The 17,780-nt window shown below is 39.8% G+C and overlaps 3 pseudogenes; 2 read left to right on the forward strand and 1 right to left on the reverse strand.

Moving 5' to 3' along the window:
* Positions 1-17,780, forward strand: part of LOC131798294 (putative uncharacterized protein MYH16) — a 41,104-nt pseudogene that overhangs the window by 9,006 nt on the left and 14,318 nt on the right.
* Positions 1,890-7,909, forward strand: LOC131769996 (tetratricopeptide repeat protein 28-like; annotated as a pseudogene).
* Positions 8,109-8,962, reverse strand: LOC131778661 (uncharacterized; annotated as a pseudogene).

A 17,780-nucleotide genomic window follows, 5' to 3' on the forward strand; every position in this document is an offset into this window, starting at 1 on the left:
AAAAAATATGATAAACTGAACTTCGTTTTAGAGCGTTGGATATCTAGAGAGAAATTAGTCAACGAAATCGTATTTAAATCCTTTGGGAAGAAGTGCGAAACAATGAAGTGGCTAACAAACTTCTTAGCTGCGACCCAGGCCTCTTGCTTTTCGTCACTAAGTGATTGAATAATTATGTCATGATATCGTGATGGTAATTTGTTTACGACGTGTAACCATGACAACTGCTCAGGCTAAAAAGATTAACGGTTTTCGATTTACGCTTGTATCTGATATTTAGAGTAACTAGATATCAATATATCAGGTGCAGTTCTCAGCTTCTTGTACGAGCTTATTCAAGGCAACGATGATAATGATCTCTAAACCAAACACTGGCTTTAGAAAGCCAATGTTTGGTTTACCGATCGGCACATCAATTGGTTATTAAACCCTAATCGATATTTAACTGTTAAGATTTTCATTCAACTCATCGAGAGCAAAGTGTTTGTCTGATTGTCAGCTTCATCGCTTGTCTTACTTCATTAATCTTCCAGCAGTAAAGAAATTGATTTAGCGTCGAGTTAAAATAAACTAAGACAGTTGCTATTCCCCATATAACGGCTAAATGCCGTGCATAGCCGATCAAAATTTCCATTATGCCATATGGTACATAGCAAGCAACTAATGCTAATTGCACCCACAACGCACTGTACACTACCTTTTTATATCGCGCTGTGTTTAGTGCGCTTGGTTGGCTCGGCTGTTGTAGAACATGATCTTGTACTTGAACCTGACGATGACTGAGAGCGCGGAAAATCTTTGTGTACGACACGAATGAGATTACAATGTAAGATGGAAGAAAGATACGGCCATACCAAAATGTTATGCGGCCATCTAAAATGTAATATGAAGCAGCGTACGCTCATATAGCAGCTTACTGTTTAATGACAGAAGCTTTAGTTGTACTCTCGATCTGATCGATCTCGTGAAGCAAATCCAACCGTTCCAGAAGGGATGAATACTGAAGCATGACGTTTCCCGTTAAACAGAGCAAGATGTTTCATTTTTGTGTGCGCAAATCCATCATTTGTTGGAAAAGTGTCACGTGCCAAACCGAAATACAGTCACTTAGTTTTTTTTAGTATTTTTGGCTTCATCCTGCAAATCACACCCGCTAGAAAATGAAAAGTTCACGAAGACAATGAGTCGATTATCACGCAAAGATAGCTTACCGTTTCAAGAGAGAAACTTACTTAGGTTGTGCTGTGATCGATCTTGTGATGAAAATCATACCTTTCAAAGGGGTAAACGCTAAAGTCTGACTTTCCCTTTTCAAAAAAGAATAACGCTTTTCATTTTTCATGTTTAATTAAATCATAAGTGATAAAAGCGTGACATACAAAACCGAAATACTAAGTAATTATTTATTGAGTGGTAGGGCCGGACGGAAAAATATTTGGCTCAAGTACGTGACCTACGGACCGAGCGCGTCCTTGCTTCATGACCGAGAGACAAATATTTTCCCGACCGGCCTTACCAAATTCGGTCAATAAGCATTTTATCATATGACCACTAATTGTTGAAAATTTCAACTTAAATAAGACGCGATAGACGGGCATACGAGCACATCAAAATTCAGTTAATAAAACTTTTCCTTTTCATTTCGATTAGCCAAGAGGGGGGAAGGGAATAACCTAAAACACGAGTGATATGGATACCCAAAACACTGTGACAGCGGACGTTCGGAAGGTTGAGAAAAGTCCCGACTGTAATTCATTCGTTTTGTTTGGTTTATTTTCAAGCGTCAGCCACATTGTCAACATCTTGGTAAGTGCAATTGAAAATCTTTTCTAGTCACTCGGTTTTTATCAGCTATCGTTATTTAATAACTGTAGAGAGGTAAGGCTCTTATGGCAAAGCCCGGTAACTGCTTTTTCGAGCTTTGTGTTTGCATTATGTAATTATGTCTCGTTTCGAGCGTTAGCCCTTCGTTAAAGCGGTTGATGGCGCGATTGAATCGCCAACACAGTGAAATTAATTCGTTATTCAGCGGTTTTCTCGAATCTCTGTGGCTTTATACCGTATAATCTATCCTCATTAACTAATGTGATTGAGTGTAGTTCAATTTGAGAAATTGATGATCATAAAACTAAAATCAGACCTCTATTTATGATGTGGGCTGTCCCTCTCTGAAGGAAACCCGTGGTGCTTTATTACGTGGTTTTCCAGTGCCTATGATCTACATTAGCAATTAACTTAACTTTGTTTTAGGCGAGTTCAACGAATGATGGCGAGACCCCCCGGCACACGACCATTAGACAAACTCAAGGGCGATTTTTTTTTTCTTTACTTGATAAGATGAACAAACCAAACAGCTAAATCAAAAATAACTTGGATAACAGTTGACGTTCACAGCGTGAAAGTCGCCAGTCCGTTTTCAAGAAAACAATACAGGTCAAATTAATTTTACAAGTTTCACCGGATGAGATCCGTTGATGTGCTCCAGTTGTACTTATCCACGCGTCTTCTTCACTTATTTTTTGTTTTAAGTTGATATTGTGAATTATAACACTTTCAGCTAGTTACAAAAGTTTCCAGGTGTAATCCACTCAGCCTGTTTTTGTAACTTCACATATGGGTTCCTATTTGCAGTGAATCATTGTGAATCCAGATTATCGAGTCACTCTGTTAACTTGTGTTACTAAAAATAATGTTTCCCTTATAACAGGAGAGGATGGCAGTGGAAACCTAACGGCAGAAGACATGATAGCCTTCATGAACATCGCCTTTCCAGTTGCCCTGTTCCTGCTCAACTCAGATCGCACTCAGAAAGCCATTGAGATATGCAGCGAATGTTTGATTTTGCTAAATAACGCCGATAAAAACAGCAAAGACTAATTTAATTCACTTCTTCTACAATTTTACAGCGCCTTCAATTTACTTCTTTTCCGCGCTTGCTGTCGTATCTCTGACTACATAGGTGCGGAAAGATACGGCAGGAAACTGCTTGTCTTATACAGCAAGTCTGGTGGTTTAATAAATGAAGGATATGTAAGCATAGCTCTAGCAGAGATTTTTGAGAGTCAAAACAGGTTTACAGATGCCAAACAACTTTATAAAAAGCTGTTTATATCAAGAGACAAACTGGTGAAAAAATTGGCGAAGCAAGCGCCTGCGCAAGTTTCGGAATTATGCTTTATAAACTTGGCAAGAACCTTAAAGCAAAGGAGTATGCTGAGCGAGTTCTTGCCATAGCAACCGAAATTGGCGGCAGAGGAGGAGAAGCATCCTGTAACGAAAACCTAGGAGCGTTGCTTCCGGTCGCTCGGGCAATACAGCAAGGCTAAAGAGTATCTCCAAAAAGCGCTCGTCATCAAATCTGAAATTGGCGACAGAAAAGGAGAAGCATCATGTTATGGAAACCTAGGAACTGTTTTTCACTCACTCAGGCAGTACGACAAGGCTAAAGAGTATCTCCAAAAAGCGCTTGCCATCAAATCTGAAATCGGCGATAGAAAAGGAGAAGCATCATGTTATGGAAACCTAAGAACTGTTTTTCACTCGCTCGGGCAGTACAACAAGGCTAAAGAGTATCTCCAAAAAGCACTCGTCATCAAATCTGAAATTGGCGACAGAGAAGGAGAGGCAACTGCCTACGGAAACCAAGGAACTGTGTTTCACTCTCTCGGGCAATATGACAAGGCTATAGAGTATCTCCAAAAAGCGCTTTTCATTAGAACCGAAATTGGTGACAGAAAAGGAGAGGCAACTGACTACGGCAACCTAGGTACTGTGTTTCAGTCTCTCGGGCAATATGACAAGGCTATAGAGTATCTCCAAAAAGCGCTCATCATTAGAACTAAAATTGGCGACAGAAAAGGAGAGGCAACTGACTACGGCAACCTAGGTACTGTGTTTCAGTCTCTCGGGCAATATGACAATGCTATAGAGTATCTCCAAAAAGCGCTCGTCATCAAATCTGAAATTGGCGACAGAAAAGGAGAAGCATCATGTTATGGAAACCTAGGAACTGTTTTTCACTCGCTCGGGCAGTACGACAAGGCTAAAGAGTATCTCCAAAAAGCGCTTTTCATTAGAACCGAAATTGATGACAGAAAAGGAGAGGCAACTGACTACGGCAACCTAGGTACTGTGTTTCAGTCTCTAGGGCAATATGACAAGGCTATAGAGTATCTCCAAAAAGCGCTTATCATTAGAACCAAAATTGGCGACAGAAAAGGAGAGGCAACTGACTACGGCAACCAAGGTACTGTGTTTCAGTCTCTAGGGCAATATGACAAGACTAAAGAGTATTTTCAAAATGCGCTTGTCATCAGAACTGTGATTGGCGACAGAGAGGGGGAGGCAACTGACTACGGAAACCTAGGAACCGTGTTTCACTCTCTTGGGTAGTACGACAAGGCTAAAGAGTATCTCCAAAAAGCGCTTATCATTAGAACCGAAATTGGCGATAGAAAAGGAGAGGCAACTGACTACGGCAACCTAGGCACTGTGTTTCAGTCCCTCGGACAACACGACAAGGCTAAAAGTTATTTTCAAAAAGCGCTCGTCATCAAATCTGAAATTAGCGACAGAAAAGGAGAAGCATCATGTTATGGAAACCTAGGAACTGTTTTTCACTCGCTCGGGCGGTACGACAAGGCTAAAGAGTATCTCCAAAAAGCGCTCGTCATCAAATCTGAAATTGGCGACAGAGAAGGAGAGGCAACTGCCTACGGAAACCAAGGAACTGCGTTTCACTCTCTCGGGCAATGTGACAAGGCTATAGAGTATCTCCAAAAAGCGCTTTTCATTAGAACCGAAATTGGTGACAGAAAAGGAGAGGCAACTGACTACGGCAACCTAGGTACTGTATTTCAGTCTCTCGGGCAATATGACAAGGCTATAGAGTATCTCCAAAAACCGCTTAGCATTAGAACTGAAAGTGGCGACAGAAAAGGAGAGGCAACTGACTACGGCAACCTAGGTACTGTGTTTCAGTCTCTCGGGCAATATGACAATGCTATAGAGTATCTCCAAAAAGCGCTCGTCATCAAATCTGAAATTGGCGACAGAAAAGGAGAAGCATCATGTTATGGAAACCTGGGAACTGTTTTTCACTCGCTCGGGCGGTACGACAAGGCTAAAGAGTATCTCAAAAAGCGCTTTTCATTAGAACCGAAATTGGCGACAGAAAAGGAGAGGCAACCGACTATGGCAACCTAGGTACTGTGTTTCAGTCTCTCGGGCAATATGACAAGGCTATAGAGTATCTCCAAAAAGCGCTCATCATTAGAACTGAAATTGGCGACAGAAAAGGAGAGGCAACTGACTACGGCAACCTAGGTACTGTGTTTCAGTCTTTCGGGCAATATGACAAGGCTAAAGAGTATCTCCAAAAAGCGCTTGTCATCAAATTTGAAAATGGCGACAGAGAAGGAGAGGCAACTGCCTACGGAAACCTAGGTACTGTGTTTCACTCTCTCGGGCAGTGCGACAAGGCTAAAGAGTATCTCCAATAAGCGCTTATCATTAGAACCGAAATTGGCGACAGAAAAGGAGCGGCAACTGACTACGGCAACCTAGGTACTGTGTTTCAGTCTCTAGGGCAATATGACAAGACTAAAGAGTATTTTCAAAAAGCGCTTGTCATCAGAACTCTGATTGGCGACAGAGAGGGGGAGGCAACTGACTACGGAAACCTAGGAACCGTGTTTCACTCTCTTGGGCAGTACGACAAGGCTAAATAGTATCTCCAAAAAGCGCTTATCATTAGAACCGAAATTGGCGATAGAAAAGAAGAGGCAACTGACTACGGCAACCTAGGCACTGTGTTTCAGTCCCTCGGACAACACGACAAGGCTAAAAAGTATTTTCAAAAAGCGCTTGTCATCAGAACTGTGATTGGCGACAGAGAGGGGGAGGCAACTGACTACAGAAACCGTGGAACTGTGTTTCACTCTCTTGGGCAGTACGACAAGGCTAAAGAGTATCTCCAAAAAGCGCTTATCATTAGAACCGAAATTGGCGATAGAAAAGGAGAGGCAACTGACTACGGCAACCTAGGTACTGTGTTTCAGTCCCTTGGACAACACGACAAGGCTAAAGAGTATTTTTAAAAAGCGCTTGTCATCAGAACTGTGATTGGCGACAGAGAGGGGGAGGCAACTGACTACGGAAATCTTGGTACTGTATTTCAGTCGCTCGGGCAGTACGACAAGGCTAAAGAGTATCTCCAAAAGGCGCTTAACATCAAATCTGAAACTGGCGACAGAGGAGGAGAAGCATCATGTTATGGAAACCTAGGCATTGTGTTTGGGTCTCTCGGGCAGTACGACAAGGCTAAAGAGTATCTTCACAAAGCGCTCGTTATCAGAACTGAAATTGGTGATAAGGAAAGGGAGGCAGTAGATCTGACAAACCTTGGAGTTGTGTCTAGAACTATTGGAGATTATGAAACATCGGAAGTATGCTTGGAGAAAGCTTTATCCATATCTAGAGATATTGGAGATAGAAGAAAAGAGTTCCAAATCCTTCAAGAGTACTCCATTTTGTATTTATTTCAAAATAAAATCAAAGACTCTCTTTCGTGTCTTCATCTGTGCATTGAAAATTATGAGGAGCTGAGACATTTCTTGGGCGCCAATGATCAGTTTAAAACATCATTTCTGGAGGACTCCGGAACATTTACCCACAGGCTGCTTTGTAATTTGCTTTGTGCCACCGGAAATGCTCGGGATGCTCTTTATGTTGAGGAGTTAGGTCGAGCTAGAGGCCTATCAGACTTGATGGCAGAGAAGTACTCGGTTGAAACGCACATCTCTGCTAATCCACAATCTTGGTTTGGCATTGAAAACATTTTTAGAGAGAAAAATAACTGTACTTGTCTGTACATTTTTATTTTCACAATCATCTGCATTTGTGGGTCTTGAAGAAAAGTGGAGTCCTTCACTTTAGAAAAATATCACCAGAAGAGACCCTAGTTCGGGCTTTAAACATGGTTGAATTGCTACCTCTCTTCCCTGAACGAAATAGCTCGGCAAGAGTGCGACTCGTGGAGGAGGACGAGGAAGAGAAAGTAAATTCAAGTCTATCTTTGTGTTACAAAATGTTTATTGCTCCCATTTATGATTTGCTTGAGGAACCTGAAGTCATTATTGTTCCTGACCGCAGTTTGTACAAAGTTCCCTTTGCTGCCCTGAGTGAAAAGGAGGGAGCCGAATACCTCTCGGATACTCATAGGATCCGTGTCATTCCTTCTCTAACGACACTCAAGATTATTCAAGATAGTCCAGAGGACTATCACAGCAACACTGGTGCCTTGATAATAGGCAATCCCAAGGTTGATTGGCTGCCACCATTGCCAGGTGCAAGAAAGGAAGCGGAAATGGTCGGACGACTGGTAGGCGTTCCGCCTCTGGTAGAAGAGGAAGCAACGAAGCAGGCAGTGCTTGAGCGGATAAGTTCAGTGAGCCTAATACATTTTGCTGCCCACAAGAGCGCCGAAAAGGGAGAAATTGCCCTCTCCCCCAAACTTACTCCCAACAGTCGAAACGCTATCCCACCACAGGAAGCTTACATGTTGACGACGGCTGATATCTCACGAGTGAAAGTCAGAGCTAAACTAGTGGTACTTAGCTGCTTTCACAGTGGACAGATAAGAGCCGAGGGAGTAATTGGAATTGCCCGTGCATTCTTGGGATCCGGTGCTCGCTCGGTACTGGTTGCGATGTGGGCCATTCCAGACTCAGCAAAAGAACAGCTGATAAATCGGTTCTACGAACACCATGTTAAAGGAGAAAGTGCCAGTGAATCCCTTCATCAGGCCATGAAGTGGATGAGAAAAAACGGCTTTACCAAAGAGTCTGAGTGGGCTTCGTTTACGCTGATTGGAGATGATGTGAGGCTCGAGTTTGACAAGGGAAGATAAGACTCGGTGAGAACAATAATAATAATAATAATAATAAAGACTTTATTTTACGAGGGTAACACATAATAGAATAGCTAATAAACTTGTGGCCCTCACTCAGAAATAATTACAATATAAAAACTAGTATAATACAATATAAAAATAGAAACTAATATAATATAATATAATTGCAAAATAAGTAAAGAAACTAAAAAGGAAACTATACACGAAAATGACTTAAAAATTGTTGCTGCGAAAAAATATTAGTCCACATGTTGTGCTTAAAGCACCTTATGCTGTCCGCCATCCGTATGCGTAGTGGTATCTCGTTCCAAATTTTGGTTCCGGTGACGAGAAAAGTGCGCCCACCTTCAGTTTCCCTGTTATATCTGGGGCACAGTACATTAAAGTTTGAATAGCGCGTAGTTCTTGAATGTCTTGAGTTGTTGATCGGAATATGCTCGTTTAAATAGCTAGGTAGTGCACCGTGGATTCGTTTAAACATTATCGACGCTTTGTCAATCTTACACTTCTCGTAAAAAGGAATCCATTTCAGTCTATTAAAGAGTTCTACGGATGGAGCCATCCGCTCTGCGTAAAGGATGACTCTAGCAGCGCGTTTCTGCAGCTTAAAAACTCTATATAACAATTCTTTATCACAATTAGACCAGATGGCGCTGACATAACTCATAACCGGACTAATAATAGAGTTGTAATACTGAATGCGTTGAGGAAGCGGTAAATACGTGCGAATTTTTCGCAAAATGGCAATACGCGAAGCCAGTTTTTTGCAGACTTATCAGCGTGTGCATTGAAAGAGAGCGTGCTGTCAATATTTAGACCTAAGAGTGAAACACAGTCGACATTTGCTAAAGCCTTTTGGCTAGTTCCTAAAATAACTAATGCGTCCTGCTGGATCCTGGGCGCCAACCTCTTCCCTGTGACTGTGAGAACTTTGGTTTTGGATTCGTTAAGAGGTACTTCATGTATAAAAATTAAAATAGATGTGAAGGCGGCTATGACTACTGGTCGCTGACTGTCGGCGGGGATCCTTTCAGTTGTTACCTTGAACATCAAGGCTGTTTTGATGTATATTTCTCCCTCTCTCTCCCCCTCTCTCACCCTCTCCCCCCCCCCCCCTCCGTCTCTCTTGAAAGTCTTGAAAGTGCCTCTCTGCCAATCAATCAGATACAAGTGTTGGCCATATATATACAATTGTATTTCCTTTATATCCAAAATATTAATTAAGTCAATAATATATTGTTGTTTTTACTTTTTTGCAGGAAAAAAACCCTGACGGAGTAAATAACGAGAATTACTCGAAGGAAACCGAGCTGAAAGACTCTTAGATGGATAGGTTAAATAGAAACAAGAAGAGAAAATACTGTATCCCATATTTCATTTAAATTTAAAAAGAATGGCTTGGCGGTGGCAAACAGATGTTCAAAGTCTCGCCATGGTAGCGGGATGAGGGACGCAACTGGCGGAATTCGGGAACCTAGATAAATTTTTTGCATGCTCTTAGTTGAGGCTCTTGGCACTGAAAATAAAAATGAAAGGCGTGATCGCAGTAAGGATTTTTCCATGCATTTTTCTGGTTGCTTTACTCAACTCGTGTTACTCATCTTTTACGGTGATTCCTTTGATAAAAAGGTCATCGAACAATCTTTTTTAAACTTTCTTTTTATGTTACTTACCAGTGTCTTTGTCGAAAAATACAATAAAAAAGATAGGTCACCGTCCTTGTTTAAGAGGTTTAATAGACCAAACTTACCCCATTTACGTCTGTGCTGGCGCCATTTCATCGGTTCACGGTACATTTTGCTGCGGCTGGAAGCAAGTATTTTTAAAGAAACACCAGAAAAAACTTGATAGGTAAAAATTCACGAGCTTAGGGAACAATTTGATATATAATTAGTATGAAAAACAGGCAAATTAAACCAAAACCTCGACTCAAAACATTCCACAAGTCGTTTCTTTCAAGGTCATTATTTGTGAAATGTGAGAATGACGATACCGTACTATGTCAGCTAAACAAAATTTACTTATCGAAATCTAGATATGACATAAAATATCTTAATTTTAGCTTTGGAGCTAAAGACTACACAGCGTGCACATGACCAGCTGCGCGCGCAAGAGGAAGAGAACACGTAAATGAAATAAGGCCTCGATGTTGAGTGAATTTCAACAAATTAAATTAAGCTGTTTAAAAATTATGACGGTCAAAATTATAAGGTCAGCAATGATTTGTATCTGCGATCATCTCTCTCTCACTCATTCATGTCACTGCAGTAAAGAATGATTTTTCGATAAAATCGTGCAAAGGAACTTCCAGTTCGAAAAAAGATAGAAATCAAGTCCGTTTCTGGCTTGGACCACTGGGGACGGTACAACATAAAAACTGTTGAATAGTTCTCAAGAAAAGCTATAAATATTCCTTAGCAATAAAATGTCTTGTATTATTCATGAATAAGAAATAAGGATGCTTGAACGTTTGCGTTCTCATCTGAATAACAAAACAAGTGGAGGGGGACAGGGTGGCGGGAGCCCGGGAGAGGGCGAGAAGCGAAAGCAGAAATAAAGAAGGCGATAGTTTGCTGTTTATTACTAGGTATTATTCAATCAAAACCCTTATCTAGCAAAGTTTTGAAATTTCCATTCGGAGGCAAGAAAACGTAAATTTGTCCTCGGGCTGGAAAAACAGCATAACTTTAGATGGATTTGGAAATCCCCTTAATTCGATTACGTCATAGGTCATAAGATAGCATGACACATGACACATGTACATGTACATGTTCAGTGCGGTCTTGCCGGCGCAGGGAAGACTTCTTCTAACCTGAAAACTTTCCGTAGAGGTTTAAAGGAAGATTTCAACCCAGCGAACAAATCTGATAATCAGCCGAACAAGAAATTAAAGTTCAATCATTCTTCACTAGCACTTAAACTGAACGCTCAAAATGCAAACGGTCCTTTGGAGTCAGCTTTTTTATTCGCTCACCACTAGTTATGACTAGTTACTTACGTCAAAAAGGGAAAGCAAGCACGGATTCAGGAGAAGCAAACTCTAAACGTTACGTCTGGCTCTTGATTTTTTTATTTGATTTTGAAATGATATTCCTAAATGCACGGAAAAACTTATATTAAATTGCAATAGCTATTATATTACACCGCGGTAAACTGAGACTTTTGTCTCTATAACGAGATGTCAGAGGCGATGGTGTACTAACGCTTTCCAAACTATTTTGTGTTTTCCAGAATAGCATTTTCCGTGCAAAATGGACCTTTTAGACATATTTTTCATATCGATTCCGGAAAATATCGTGCTTTTTTCCAGACAAAGTAAAATGTTGGCCTCAAAGCAGCACTATTCCGGAAAAAACACGGAAATTTCTCCTATGTAATAAAAGCAAAATGCTTCAGTTTTCACGGAAAATGTGTTTCAAAAGAGCAAAGTTTTGTATAATTCAACGCAGAGTTAAATGTAGGTGCATTTTACTCTTACAAATATTCAGTTTTTTTTTGCGTTGGTTGTTAACTCTTGTCAAAGTGCACATAATGCTCTACACGTTTAAGAACGGAACGACAAAGTCTTTGATTTTAACCCTCAATATGTTTAAGCGGTTTTTTTCATTTTTATTTGACATGGTATTACGAACTGTAATACAGAAATTCTGTAAGGTTTGACGACCAGTGCTGCAGAAATTGTGCATGGTCTGGTGTCTAATGCTGCAGAAATTCTGCAAGGTTTGACGGCCCAAGCGTGCAAAAATTCTGCACGCCTTGAAGTCCAGTGCTGCAGAAATTCTGCACAGTATGACGTCCACAGCAGCAGAAATTCTGCAGGCAATGACATCCTGAGTTAAAGAAAAATTTTATGTGTTGCAAGGTTCAATGCTGCAGAAATTCTGAGTCGTTGCTTTTCCATTCTCAAAAAAGACAAATTATAGGGGGGCCCACGCATACCAACAGTTTCGATCAGTTTTCTTTTTTATGCTTTTTCTATTTTGCAGTGATCATAGTTGAAATAACAATACTGTGCATGCTGATGTTTTCTGAATGACGAGATAAACTTGTGAAAATAACTCCACGGTTGGCGATGGTCAAACTGTGATAACCAGGTTAGTGAAACTTAGTTTAATTAAGAAAACTGACCTGTAATAACTTTCATTGGGACCCAATGATCCCCCTGCCAAAAAAAGGGCAAGAAAATGAACAACAATGTTAAGTTTTGGCACAGTTTGAAAGTTAAACCCAAGTTTCTGATCCTCTTGATTAACCTGAAGACTTGAGCAACATAATGAAGGGCGGGAGTCAGGAGGCAAAGGGAGAGATTACTATTAGAATTTCAACTAAAGGTTTACAAATGTTTTAAGGTGTTGAAAAAGAAACTGCCTCCGATAAAGGGATGGTTTTAAAACCTTATTGAATATTCCTTCAGGATATTATGAAAGTTTGTATTCTCACCTAAATAACATAACATTCGTGGTTAAGGTTAGTCAACAGGCGGAGGTTTTGAAATATAGGGAAAAGTCATGACTGTTTTCCATTCAAGTTTTTTCTGTTGTTTAACTTTCGAAAGCATCAACCACCAAGTCGACAACTTGATAAGTGCATGTAGAAGGATATCCATTGTTCTGTCATATACCCAGTAAATAGAAATAGTATATTGTTAATTAAGGCAATTTTGCATGATTAACGTTTTAATTGATGGAAAAGCCTGTAATGAATCAGTCCTGTTTTCTTGGGTAATCTTTGCTCTTTGACTATTAAGCAGTGCAACTTTGTGCAAAATTCGCCACCGAAGTGAAATGGATCGTTACAAAGAGACCATGTAAAACCTTTGTGGTCTCACATCTTATCAATGATCCTCATCTGCTATTAAAATATTCGTTTTCAGGGACATTCGTCTAATAAATGCGCTCATTGCTTGTAAATGAACAATCTTTGCAAATGTTGCCATATTTCGGAATGTTAGGAAAGTTCCCAGTACACTGTAGTGAAAGGTTTATCCTTCTTATTAGGCTAAAAATTAAAACGCTTAAAACTCGTCGAATGCTAAGTTCGAAGCAGTATTCAATCTGTGATCATCTTTTGCGCATTAACAAACGGTTATGAACCAAAAGAAAGATGTTTTGATAAAACCGAACGAAGGAGCTTCCAGTAGACAAAAATAAAGAGGAATTAACTCCATATTTGGCCTGGCCTACACTGTAGACGATAGATTATTTAAACTGTCGAATAGTTCTCAAGAAAACTAGAACAGATTTCTCATTAATTATTCTTCTATTATTCATTAATAAGAAATAAAATAGGGTCTTGATTACAAATATGTTTTGACAGCCGGTACAAAAAAATCGAAAAACTAAGAATGGGGAAACTAGAACTTATACTGTAGACTGTTCCTTTCTGATTCCTTTTGATTCTCATGGATTTCCCAGGGTTGAATTAGCATTTTTTTTTTACTGTCTTCTTTTTTTAATCAAAGCGAAAAATGCCTCGAAAATAAATCAGCGAGCCAGGCTATAACACATGGCAGGAGTTAGTTACCCCTGAGAAAAGGTAGCCTCCTTAAATCACCTGACAACCATCTCGTACATGATGTAACCAAGCTTTTTCTCTCAGAATAAATGAACTTCATTATCGATTAAGAAGGGACTCTCTTTTCCCATTTCTTTTCTGATTCCGGCCCAGCTAACTTCCTTAAGAAAATTAACTGGGGAGGAAATTTTCTGAGTTTCTTCAAGCGATTAGAAAGACCAAAAGTCCTAGTTCGATCACAGAATCCTGCTACAAATTCTTAGAAACAATAACACTTTTTGGAACGACCTCTGAGCTCGAGATCAAATGAATTTTAAATATGAGTGTAGTTTAAGTCAGGTACAACTGTCTAACACTTTCATGAGTAAAATGTGAAAAAGGGGAAAAACTGAATTTTAAAACCAAAACTGTTAGAAATTAAAAAGAAAGGTTTGTTATGCTATATTCATTTGCTATTTATTTGTTTATAACTTACATAAACTTTCTTAAAAATTGATTTTATATTCCAAATGCAACTTCTTAAGAGTACAATTAGTTCTATTGTCATTCCTTTTAGCCCATTTGCAGATAATCTTCAAGGTCGCTTGAAAGATTATCAGTGAAAAACTTGTCACTAATCTTTAGACTGCTTTAACATAGAGGATGTACATAAATAATTTTCGCTTTTGATATTCACTCTTAAAAAGGTTGAAAGACTGAAATCAGTCAGAATATGATTTAACCTAAGGGCAAACTGTTTATTTTACATCACGTGACGAGATGAACAAACCGAAAACTAGATCAGAGTAACATATTTACGGCAGTGCCTACACTGAGTGACTTGGTGAGTAAGTGAATTAATATTTGCGTATCATAGTCCCTACTAAGACCAGTGTCTCCGCTTGGCCTAGCCGCGAGTTAATAAAGTTGATGCACTTCAACACGGAAGCTGTGTCAGTCTAGTAGTGCACATGGTCTACTATACACTTATTCTTCTCGAATAATCCTGGAGAGCTCTCAGGAGAGCTGTCAGTTCCAATCTTGGAATTTAAACTTCACGTATGGGATCTAAGCTTGCTTTACCCTTGACAAACGCACAGTGAACTTGGTTGGTCACATCTTTTGAACGTAGGTAAATGACGGTTGCATATCATTGACAAGAAACGTCTAAGAGGTGTAGTTGTACTTCTTTGACTTCGCCAAATCCCTTTGGCTTGAAACAGCGGTCTACTTGCATTTCTTGCAGCTTTGAGAGATCGTCTGACCAGCACTTCCATTACTTTTTGTCATCTTCCTCTAATGAGTCATCCCTGCCCAACCTCTTTCTACTGAGAGTTTGCAACGGCAACTTAGCCTTCATAAATCCCGCGATAAATCCCAAAGGATCGAAGATGGAATAAACAGCTGGCACAATCCCTCTTCGTGTCATTGCTCTCTGGTTCGCTAGCTGCGATATCTTCTCCAAGACCTCTCATGCAAATTTGTCTTCCTCTGTATTCCACCTGAGGTCAAGAGCACTCTCTGTAGGAAGTCGTTCAAGCTCAAAATTAACCACAGATTTGGCTTTTTCAGACTCTAGGATCGCAGCCAGCACTTCTCTATCATTAATATACCATTTTGTCAAGCGAAAACCGCCTTTCTCTAACAACCTATGCAGTTTATTTGCTAAATGGACTACTTTCTCTGTGGCACTTGCTGACTTCATCATGTCATCTACATACATGTTGCGCTTCACTGTCGCTTCTACTTTTGCATCAAACCACTCCTGATTCAACTGGGCTGTCTTCCTTGGACAGAAAGTAGCTACACCTGGTGAAGATGTAGCACTAGATAGCGTTTCACTATTGGATACTCTTCCATTTCCTTTTTTTGTCCGTATCGACTTAAGACACCCACTAGCTGATCTGTCCGATCCGGGCCGTGCAGCAGCTACTGATTTACTGATGTTTGTCATAGCTTTGCTGCACAATCATGAACATACCTCACCTTGCCGTGTTTCAAGGGATGCGTCACTGGGGTGAGGGAGGTACCACACTGGTTTATCCCTTCTGTATAACTCTTCTTCAGGAACTCTTTCTGCATGTCTTCTTTCTGTAAAGTCGTTCATTGTCGTTCAACTGTAAAGTAAGAAAATTTTTATGACAAAGAAATCCTCCAAAAGTTGTATGTTTTATTCTTACGTGAGCTTATCGGCACAGATATATTAAACAACTGAAACACCTACTTGGCCATGGCAGGGTTGATCACGCCACGACTTTTGACGCTGGTAGGTGGTCCTTTGTGCCCTGGATACTGACACAGTTTGATGGCCTCGAGTACTTGTCCATACCATAGCGATGGCGAGCACAAACACGTAATGTTTTCACTTCTTCATGAGACAAACGGTCGAGGCCAACCCTTTGCAGGATGACCTCGTATTCTTTCAGATTTGCTCGCGACAAAAAACAATTTTTAGATGCGTAGTTACATCATCTCGACATTCATACAGAAACACTGTCTCCGTACAAGTACAGGCATCTGTCATGATTATACCTGGTTGTTTCTATTTTTACGTCCGCTGACCCCTGTAAGTGCTGACCCGTAACGTCCGTTGGAATGTAACGGAATACTTGCAGCCCACCAAAGTACTAAATGGACACCATCTGAGGCTAATTTTTACCTGAATTCACCATCATTCATGGCAATAATATAAAAATTTTTCACTTCAGGATTTCTGGCGGCAGAAGAGTTGTTTTTTTTACTTATATTCTATACAGTTGCTTGAATTCCGCCGTAGTTTCGAGAAATGAGTGCTGTCACGCGATAACATTTCCAAGATTCAACTCCCCTCAGCAGATGGTAAACGTAAATTATTTTCTTTTTCTAGCTATTTTTCATCTTCATTTCTCTTTTAATACCATATCATTCTATTTAGGATGGTATTTGAGCGCCTAGCAAGGTTTAAAGTGACATTTACCACGCTATCCATGGACGTATTGGCAACAGAGAAGTGTTTCGCCGAAGTAGCAACATAACGGTAAACACTGCAACTTTGAACGCTTCGTACAAGGTCAATATACTTTGGCCGAAAAATGTTTTTTCAGGAACGTAATGTATACCCTTCTAATGTCTGATTCATCACTGTGATTGCTTTCAACAGCGTTGGATTTTGTAGAAATAATTATTTTAAAATCAACTCCAACGCTCCATCTAATTTGATATGCAATATTTGAAAATTTATTTTTCATTCGCTTCGGCAGTTTTTCGATAGTTATCGAATGATATTGCATTAAAAGGCCTTTTTCTTCATAACTGCGTAGTTTTCTCATTATTTTGTGTTGCGATAGTGATTTTTGAACCGGTTTTTGAAAGGGCATATTTTGGGACAGATTTTGCTGCTATCAGACGTAACAAGCTCGCGGCTAGATATTTTTGGTTTAAAGCGAAACTGAAGCAAAAGAAATTCATTTTTAAATAGTATTAGGTAACCTCTACTTGGAAGATAAAAATCGGCCGATTTTAATTTTTAGCCTGAAATCATCGGTCTTTTCTTGGGCGCGGGGCCTCCTAAAAAGCATGCAACGAATCAAGAGCAGGATACAGGGACTTATGTCAGTTTTTTAAGATAGAGAGATTCCAATCCTAACATTTTTGGCCGGGAACCTATTTTTGGTAAACACTACCGACCTTCCATTTGTACCCAATCCTTTGTCATTTTTCTGTGAGATCTTGGAGGTTTTTGCGTTGGGGGCATTTCAGCGCCTGTGGATGTTGGGTTTAATGATATACTGGATTGCCCTGACTCTGGATTTATTTTATACAAACTTCTTATAGAAATTCCAGGATAAAAAACTGAGGTGAACCCTGTGAAACAACAATTATTGAAAATCTAAATACCACCTATGAGTAGACCAAACCTGGAAAATATGATGAAAAGATTAAGGGAATGGAGATGGCAAGAGATGCATGTCTCTCCTTCCAAATTTCCACATACACTAATTTTGTTACCAAGGCAACTTCAGCACACAACCAGTCTTTTCTGTAAATATCTCCACCACTCTTAATTTCATCAGCAACCTTTTTTTTTTGCGCGACCCATAACTTGGTATCTAAATAACTTATTAGCTAACCACAAATTGCGTTTACAAGAAAATGATTGCTCCTAAATTCTCTTGTGCTGCTATTATTTATTTCATGTGAGGAGAGTTTTGAAGGGTAAAATGAAGGTGCAATTTTACCCTCTTTGTATTCGCCTTTTTTTCTACATTACATTTAAATGTTCTGCATGGAGTGAGGTTTTACCATGAACTTTAACTTGATTGCAAGAATAATGAATTTAGATATATGAAAATCATATAATGTGCACTCCGGTGAAGAAACGAATATAAGAGATCCT

Source organism: Pocillopora verrucosa, chromosome 4 (assembly GCF_036669915.1).
Source record: "Pocillopora verrucosa isolate sample1 chromosome 4, ASM3666991v2, whole genome shotgun sequence".
Lineage (NCBI taxonomy): Eukaryota > Metazoa > Cnidaria > Anthozoa > Scleractinia > Pocilloporidae > Pocillopora > Pocillopora verrucosa.